This window comes from Dipodomys merriami, unplaced genomic scaffold, assembly GCF_024711535.1.
Source record: "Dipodomys merriami isolate MVZ:Mamm:240054 unplaced genomic scaffold, mDipMer1.0.p SCAF_30, whole genome shotgun sequence".
Lineage (NCBI taxonomy): Eukaryota > Metazoa > Chordata > Mammalia > Rodentia > Heteromyidae > Dipodomys > Dipodomys merriami.
In genome coordinates this window covers 18,523,115-18,533,028 of record NW_027204493.1, presented here as the reverse complement: position 1 = coordinate 18,533,028, position 9,914 = coordinate 18,523,115, and the positions used below count along the sequence as shown (strand labels likewise).

Below are 9,914 nucleotides of genomic sequence, written 5' to 3'. Positions count from 1 at the left end.
TGCAACTGAGAGAACCCTTTAGCTTTCCAGAGCCAGTTCGACTAGTTATGAGAAGCTGACTGATTGGCTGGATCTGCGCTCAGTCTCATAGATTATAGCCCTGCGGTCGGCAAGCACGAGTCCTATAGTTGCTGTAGTGCAGAGGCTTGCCAGTGCCTGCCGTAATGCATATGTAGTTGTCATTGAGTTCTAGCACGGCCTTGGATGTTTCTGTCTTAAATAGCTGACATTGCATCTTCAAGACTGTGTGAGTAACCCTGACTTTTTTTTTTGTCTGTTTATAAAGCTCAGTGAATTAATTCCATGCCCAGAGAAGGAGCGATTGTAAGAAGAAAATACTAAACTAGCAGGTAATTCCTTTGCAAGGTGCTATTACTGCTGGTATCAAGTTCAACTCGGATCTGAAAGTATCTAGGACCTGGCACGTTTATTATTATTATTAATTTTTTTTTTTTTTACCATGAATCACAGTCAAGTTGCATTTTGAAGGCGGCTGTTCGATGTATTTGTTGGCCATGCCTGTTTTATGGGGTTTATGAAAGTCCACCATGAGCAGGCTGAAGCAGCATGTTGTGTAAAGGCAGTGACTTAGAGAGTTAGTGACTGGAGTCAGGCAGGTTTCAAGGTTTTCCCCTCCTCCCCCATCGCCCAAAGCTGAGCGTGAGCAGGAAAGCATAATAAATCCTTTGGGCATACAGGTACACCACAGTTAGAACCCAGAGAGGAGAGGCATGTGAGATGATGACAGCAGTCCTTTTCTTCTGGGTAATCTGAAGCGAATTTAAGACACACACTATGAATAACTAGAACCGTTTTATATGTACATAAATACTCTTCAGTGGTTCTGTTTATGTGGTAGAGAGCTGAATGGGAAACCACGAGCTTGTTTTCCAAAGCCTTAGAGAAGCACACCAAACACACACAGAGACAGCTGTAACAGGAGAAGGTTTGTGGCTTGGAATTTGTGATTAGAACAGATCAAATGATCCCGGGATGCCATTGTTAGGTTTGTAGGATTGCTAGGGGTAAATTCTGTTGGTAACAGGGTTTAGGATAAAGCTGGAGCAGACTGAAATGAGGAACTAGGGGAAAAATAAATCAGCATTTTTACAGTGCTCTATTATGGTCTATTCTGGTGGATAGAATTAGTACTAGTATTAGGCTGGTAAGTGAAAAGCAGCTCATGTTTTACCTTTCAATCATTGTTGGTCTCTTCTAGCCTATCATTAAAAAATATAATAGGGCTTTTTACCTATATAATTAGTACTGAGACATCATCTTCCCAAATAATTTTCATATGCTTTTTCTATACAACATAAAGCTGTTTGCTACAATTTTATATTGTCATTTTGAGGTTACTTTTCACCAAATGTTTCTTCATTACACCTGTAGATTCAAATGTATATATTTATGTTCTGGATAAGATTCAAGCATAAGTCATTTGAGCACCTTTTCAATTCATAAGTTTCGGTAGCAAACATAAACTTCTAGTACAATTATGGTTAGCTGGTAATTCCTATAAAATAATAGAGATTCAAAACTGTTTATTTTAAATTTCACCTATTTAAATGACTGGTGTGATTTAGAGTATAAGAGAAGAAATATTAGTTGTGCTTCTGCAATTTTTAAATTTTAGCTAACACTAGGAATGCAGAAGTTTATTATTAAAATATTTGCACGTTCCAAAGCATGACCCCTTTTAGAGCATACCAGGACTTCCTAACAAAAAAAAAATAATCAGCATAGAATTCTTTCTGTCTTAACCAAATATATGTAATTGTTTTTACTTTATGGAAAATTTACTTTACTTTTTATTTACTTTATGGAGAATTAGTGTAAGTTCCTCTGTTGAGCAAGTTCATTATTGATTTCTGTAGTTGTAGAGGCTAGCAGGAACTGTTGACTCATTCTGAATTACTCATTTCTACCTGACTGTATTAGTGGAAGAAAACAACACAGTGTCACCTGTCAGGTGTTTGGAGCCATCAAATAGCAGGAAACATGGGATAGAAGCTGTCTTGACTTGGCTGGCTCTTGAATTTAGCTCACTTTTTCTTTGTAAAGTCTAAGCAGTTATCTTAATGAACCTTCAACCCTCCTCTCTCCTCCTTTTTCTATGTCTATTCTTTACATTGTGTAGGTTGAGCTCTTGCTAATATGAATAGAATATAATTACTGGTACTTAATTATTAAATGTTCATTGGCAATTTATACAATTCAGATGGTGTCTAAAATGGGCTCTAAGACCTTTCTACCTTCAGTTATTTTGGAAATGTCAGGGCTACATCTTTTTCTTGTGAATGGACAGGACACTAAACAAAAAGAGTCCTGGAGAAACAGATGTTCAGTGGACAGCAGCGGGTTGTATGACAAAGAAAATATAAGAAACAGTAGTCAGTCTTTCTTCTGTTTCTTCTTGTTTTCTAAAGCTATTTTTGTCTGGCTGTGGAAGTTCTTTTGCAGATAGGCTTCGTTAATGGATGCATCTCTGCCATAGACAGATGGTTTTGACATAAGATGTATCCAAGAAGGAATGTATTACCTCATGAACTTGCTAAGTGTTCATGAATCCACACTGCCATTTGCAAACTCTTTTTTTTTCATTAGTACGTCTTCCTTTACTTTCCCCCTACCATCATTTCCCTCCCCACCTCCCCAACTTGTCCTGCCCCCCCACCCCAACATTGTAATGTTTGTTTTCAATATAGTCTCTTGTATATCTCATCGTCACAATGGGTCAGCCTGCATCCCCAGTTAACTGTTCCGCAATATCCCTTTCCCTCCCCAAATTACAAAAATGTATATACAAGGTGCAGAACAAGGGCATCAAATCCCATAAAAACAGGGGTTATAACACGGGGGAAGAACCTACAATAAAAACAAAAGAATCACATAGTGCATTGTAAGTACATTTAAAAACACTAGCTAGAAAGAAGAAAACAAAAACAAAAAACCCTTGTGTCCCTGTCTTGGGGTACATTCTGCTTAACATTATCTTATGGGGTCCTATGTACATGGCCTTTGACCTTCTCTGCTTGTCCTAGACATGTACTAGTCACTGCAAACAAGGGAAACCATGCAAACTTTTATTACTGCGTACTTGTGCAATGATGTAAGTCCAAATTGAAGACAATTATTTCTTGATAGAATTATGTTTTCTGATTTTATTTAAATTTTAAAATTTTATTTTTTGGAAAAAACTTGTTCTTCCCGAAGACATTTTTCCTGTTTATATAGAGGGCTAGTCTGCTTAATCTTGCTGGAGAATTTGATTATTTGTAGTTGACGTTTTCAAAATAGTTGCTGTTTCACTTGGAACATGTTTTAAAGGAAGCCGAGCTGTCTAAATGCAAACATTGCCCTCCTTCTTAAAGGAGTAACACACCACAAGGAGTTAAAGGCAGAGTCTTAAAAGCAGCTTTGTATCATTCCCTTCTTTTGGAGTAAGACACTGCCCACTGGCATAGGAGGAGCTATCACTTAATCAATCAATTATCCCATCTTAATTATATAATGTCAGCAGGTGATATCCTATTATGTAGATCACCAGCCAAAATTGTGTTCCTGTGATTTCCAGAAGCAGAATGTCTTACTGAATTAATCTTGACATTAATGGGATTATGTTCAGGTCATGAAATATTTCTAAGCCTTTAGTCTTGTCTATAAATGGAAAATAATGGTAAATATTCTGGTATTTGGCTGGATCATTCTCGCAATGAGAAAGTCATTGCGAGAGGACTTTGTAGTATGAAATTTATAATGTGCTGCACAACTTCATGGGATTATTATTACAGCATCTCACTGACCCAGGGTTAGCATTCTAACACCAGTTACTTCTAAAAACATTCCCACATGTGAGGAACACTTTCAGAGCTAAGAAAGAAAGCCTCCATTGTTCTTGATTATTAGAAATGCCAATAGCTTTACTGTGATAAGTTAATGTGGTATTTATGAGCAAACATTTAGTTAACTTTTATTTGCGATATAAATGTCACTTAATTGCAACTATCTCAACATTTTAATAAAAAGCATTTCTCACTTACCAACTTTTAAAATGAAAAATATCAGGTACATATTTTATTGGCCAGTTTGATTAACTTTCTAAGTTATATGTACTTTTTTCAAATAGGATGGTGGTTTAGCTTGTGCTGTTAATTTTCCTTGCATGTAGATAAAGCATGAAGCCAATCTAGATCCTTTGCAGATGACATTTACATTTAAAACTGGTAATGATGCAGTTTTAGAGGATCACTTTCCCTCATGGCACAAAAGAAGTTGGAAAACTTAGGCTGACAGATATCCTTGCATTTTTATTCTGTCTTGACTCTGTTCACTAAATTTCACTGGTGTAATAATCCTGTAGATTTTAATATGTTTAGCACTACAGCTGGAACATTATACTCGTCTAGATTTTAAGATACTGTGTATCCTTAGGTCTTTCCATCCCACAAATAAAATGGCCAAATGACTTTCTAAATGATTTAGAAAGTTTGTTCAGCAGTTTTGAAAACCCAGTGTCTGATCCTTCTTTGGAAGATTACCATGCTTTTTGGAATATTGGCCACAGCTGTGTCCTAGATTTCAGTTCTTGGAGTTTGCTGCTGTGTTTGGTGGTTTCTTAACCACCAAATAGTACTGGGTACTATTTCACCTGGAAAACATTTTAAAAATAGACAAAGACATAGAGGAAGCACCATAAGAGAGATATATAAAATGGAATGGATCTTTGCTCACCATTAGTCTACCTAGTGGTTTATTAAAGAACTTTCTAGAAATGTAAGAATTTCATTTATAGTACTGTTTGAAAACTGTATCTGGTGCCAGTTTATATATCCTGTCTGTCTGTCTGTCTGTCTGTCTATCTATCTATCTATCTATCTATCTATCTATCTATCTATCTATCTAAATTGTAGAGCTTGAACTCAGGGCTTGGGCACTGTCCCTGAGCTATTTTTTGCTAGTGCTCTATCACTTTGTGCCAAAACTCCACTTTGGGATTTTGAGTGATTAATTGGAGATTAGAATCTAATGGACTTTCCTGCCCCAGGTGGCTTTGAACCATGATCGTCCAGCCTGCTTAGTAGTTAAGGATTATAGGCATGAGCCACCAGCACCTGGCCAATATCCTTATTTTTAATGGGCCTTTGATGACTGGATAAGAGATAATTTTATTATTGTACAAAGGAGTTGTCATTGAACAGAGCAGTTTATGAATACATTCATCTCAGTGGTTATCCCTTTCTATCATCATTCTCCTCCATTCCTCCTAATCCCACACTTTCCCTCAATTTTCTTAATTTTGTAGGACATGCATTACATTTTACAACTGCATTCTTCCTCCAAACCTTGATCTTAATCCTCATTTTGAGTACCTATTTCCATGTGTTTATTTTGTTGGACTGTGAGTTAGTTTTTCTAAGGCATTACACTGTATTATTTCCTAAATCTACTAAGAAATAATGTATTTAACATCTTTTTTTTAAAATTTAATTTTATTTTATTTGTGAACATACTGTACAGAGGGGTTACAATTACATGGGCAGGATAATGCGTACATTTCTTACCAAGCATTGCAGCCTCCTCCTTTGTTTACCCTTCACATCCCTTCCCAGCCTCCCCCCTCCCCCCCATCCCAATCCTATTCCTTCCCCCCCCCCCCCCCCCCCCCGCCGCACCGACATTGTAAAGCTCGTTTTGGACATGACAACTTGTACTTCTCATTGTTGCAACAGGTCCACCTGTATCCTTATAGAACTGGTTTTTCCCCATCTCCTCCACAAGTTATACTGACATCAAATATAGTGAAAGCAGGGGTTATACTGTGGGGGAGGGACATACAAAGCAACAAAGAGATAATCTTATAGATGCATTAGAAACACATGCATGAAAGAAAAAAACATTAAAATACACATCTAAGGGTTCATTTTCCTGACATTACATTATCTGACCTTTTCCGCTTGACTCATGCATATACTAGATATTACAAATAAGGGAAACCATGGGACCTATGTTTCTTTGGGCCTGGCTTACTTCACTTAATATAATTTTTTCCAAGTTTTTCCATTTCCTAACAAATGGGGCAATGTCATTCTTTCTGATGGAGGCATAGAATTCCATTGTGTATATATACCACATTTTCTTGATCCATTCATCTACTGAGGGGCATCTGGGTTGGTTCCATATCTTAGCTATGGTAAATAATGCTGCAATAAACATAGTTGTGCTGGTAGCTTTAGTGTGGTCTTGTTTGTAAACATTTGGGTAAATGCCCAAAAGTGGGATTGCTGGGTCATAGGGGAGTTCTATGTGAAGTCTTTTGAGAAACCTCCATACTGCTTTCCAAAGTGGTTGAACAAGTTTACATTCCCACCAACAATGAAGTAAAGTTCCTTTCTGTCCACATCCCCTCCAGCATCTGTTGCTGTTAGAGTTCTTGATTTTTGCCGTTCTAACTGGAGTGAGGTGATATCTCAATGTTGTTTTGATTTGCATTTCTTTTATGGCTAGGGATGTTGAACATTTCTTCATGTGTCTATTGGCCATCCTTCTTTCTTCTTCAGAGAAGTTTCTCTTTAAGTCTTTCACCCACTTATTTATTGGACAGTTGTTTCTTTGAGGATTTGTTGTTGGGGGGTTTAATTTTTTGAGTTCCAAGTATATTTTAGATATGAGACCCTTGTCCATTGTATGGCTAGTAAAGATCTTCTCCCAATCCGTGGGTTTTCTATTGATCTTGCTAGCTATGTCATTTGCCCTGCAGAAGCTCTGCAACTTTATGCAATCCCATTTGTCCAACCTTTCTTTGATTTGTTGTGTTTCCGTGTCTCTATTCAGAAAATTTCGGCCTGAGCCAAGGAGACCTAGGGTTTCTCCTATTCCATCCTGTAATGTTTTCAGAGTGTCTGCTTTGAGTTCAAGGTCTTTGATCCATTTGGAGTTGATTCTGGTGCAGGGTGATATATAAGGATCTAGCTTTAGTTTTCTACATGTAGTTAACCAATTTTGCCAGCACCATTTACTGAAGAGGCTGTCTTTCTTCCATTCTATTGTTTTAGCTTCCTTATCGAAGATTAGATGGCTATAGGTCTGTAGGTTCATTTCTGGGTTTTCAATTCTATTCCATTGGTCCTGAGGTCTGTTCTTATGCCAATACCAAGCTGTTTTGATTACTATGGCTTTATAGTAGAGTTTGAAGTTTGGTATTGATATTCCTCCAGCAGTGTTCTTTCCGTTGAGGAGCGTTTTTGCTATTCGGGGTCTTTTATATTTCCATATGAATTTTTGGATTGCCTCTTCTATTTCCTTGAAGAATGAGGTTGGAATTTTGATAGGTATTGCGTTGAATTTGTAGATAGCCTTGGGGAGAATTGCCATTTTCACAATGTTAATCTTTCCAATCCAGGAGCATGGGAGGTTTTGCCATTTTTTAAGTTCTGTGTTGATTTCCTTTTTTAAGTGTATTTAACATCATAATAAGATTTTATTTTGCAAAATTCAAGTGTTCGGCACTAGAAACACAAAGATAAAGAAGACAAGATCTCTTCATAGGTCTTATAGCCTAACAAGTCTTTATTTCACATTTGCAGAAAATTTTAAGATAATTTTAGAAGAATAATGGTTTATTTTGGAGTTAGTGTTTTATTTTTCTTGAAGCATTTAGTGTAATAATGGAGGGATGACTGACATGAAATATATATAGAAAATCCTAGGCAGAAATATATTTTTTTTCTTATAAAATTATATTTCCTTAAGAGCTGGACAGTCTCCAACCTTATTTAGTCCACTTGATGTATTTTATAGAGAAAGATGTTAGTGTATTTGTTTAATTTTTACCTGTAGTGGAATTGAGAGACAAACCCACAGCACAATAATTTCTTCCTTTTCTGTCTTTTTGATTTCCATTGCTTCAGTTGCTAGTGGTCCACTGTGGTCTGAAAATGTTAAATGGAAAATTCCAAAAATAAACTGTTCATATGCTTTGAATTGAACACAGTCTAAGTCATGTGATGAAATCCCACGCAGTCCTGTTTTGTCCTACCTACAACATGAACCTCCTTTTGCAGCTTATCTAAGCTGTATATATTATCTTGACAGAAGTTACTACTATCAGATCAGCTCTGATGCCATTACTGTCCTTAGGCTCAAGTAACCCTTATTTTACCCTTATTTTACTTTGTAATTATCTCAAAGCAGAAGAGTAGTGTTGCTGGAAAGAGGCAATGGTTCTTTACTTAAAGAGAAAAACAAAACAACAGATACTGGGATTGTTAAGATATACAGTATGAATACATCTAACCATGAAATTGTGAAGAAGAAAAATAAACTTGCTCTGGGTTTGCTACTGCATCTTGAACTGCAGAAATTTGGGCCACAATGAATAATATAAGTTAAGTTGGAAAAATATTTGTGCATGGATGTATGTATGCATGCATATAGGTATGCATATGTGTGTGTATAAATAGGAAGAATCACAGTATATGTAAGGTTTGGTACTACATGTAATTTTAGGTATCTATTGAGAGTTTTGGATGGAGAGGAGCATCTACTTTCCTTGACACTCAAACCTGCTTTCATTTTAAGGTATTTCTTATACATTATTCAATGGATATGTTACTTGAAAGTGTTCAAACAAAATCAACAAGTATCTATATATTTTATAGGACAATCATGCCTTAAAGAGGTTTAGTAACTAAGAGCTAACATGTACAATGATGATCTAAAATCTAAAATCAACATAAAAGGAATAAAATTGCATTCAGATAACCTGAGTATTTTTTGTTTGTGTTTATTTCGCAGTAGTGGGGTTGAAATCAAAGCCTACCACTCACTCTACACTTGAGCCACACCCGAGTCCTTTTGCTTGTTGTAATTATTATTAAAAATTTTTCAGATAATGTACTTTTGCCTAGGTTATCTAAGGCTATTGGAGCCTGAGATCTTATTACTCACACCTCCTGAGTAGCCAGGCTCATGGATATGTACTACCATACCTGACCTCTGGTAACTTTCTGCTTTATAAACTTTGGTAACATTAGTCACTGTTGCATATGCAAGCTAAAATCTTGGTGTCTTAACCTAGAAGGTTCTCACTAAACCAAAGCCTAAAATAAGGTTTTTTTTTTTTTTTTTTTTTTTTTTTTTTTTTTTTTATTATACTGGGGTTTCAACTTGGAGTCTTACACTTGCTAGGCAAGCACTCTACCACTTGAATCACACCTTCAGCCCTTTTTGCTTCAATACTGAAGTCTTGTGTCTCTTGCCTCGAGATGTGGCCTTAGATCATGATCATCCCTTCCTTGGAGAGCTGGGAATTTCAGCTCTGCTTGTATGTTGAGTTGAAGTTCACTAAATTTTTGCCTTGGCTACCCTCAACTGATGTCCATCCCATCTTCACCTCCCACATATTGGGATTATAGGCATGGGATTATAGTTGGCCCTAAAATGGGTATTCTGGAAAGTCAAATTGATGAGAAGATTCACTCATTCATGGAGTGTCATTTGTTGCTTCTCCTCCCGCCCCCCCCCCCCCCCCATCACCTTGTCACTTACTCAGGAAAGGAGAAAACACACAGAGGACAGCTTGCTTTCTATTGGCTGGGGCTTGGCCACATGACTTTCCTACTGGAAGTGGGCCTAGAGCTGTAGTCGTATTTTTGGCCAGAAAGTAAAGCAAGTTGTCTTGGTGATCTTCATTGGGATTGCTATAGCAAAGTTCCGTAGACGTGGCTTATTCACAACACAAATGTGTTTTGCTGTGCTCTGGAAGCTGGAACTATGAAATCGCCATGGTCAGATTCTGGAAAGGATGGCTGGTTCTTGTGTCTTCACACACAGTGGTCAAAAGTGGTTTGTGCCTATTTTTTCTCTCTCTCCACTTTGGCCATCCTCCTTTGTGAAAGGTTATTTGAGTTACT

General features: G+C 37.0%; 1 protein-coding gene across 1 annotated transcript in view; it reads left to right on the top strand.

The window, feature by feature from the left end:
- The first annotated feature begins 228 nt into the window (after nucleotides 1-228).
- Nucleotides 229-9,914, top strand: part of Pde4d (phosphodiesterase 4D) — a 1,379,127-nt gene continuing 1,369,441 nt past the window's right edge. The window contains exon 1 of the mRNA XM_070041218.1: nucleotides 229-247. The gene's annotated coding sequence lies outside the window, so the exon portion shown is untranslated. The remainder of the gene's footprint in view (nucleotides 248-9,914) is intronic.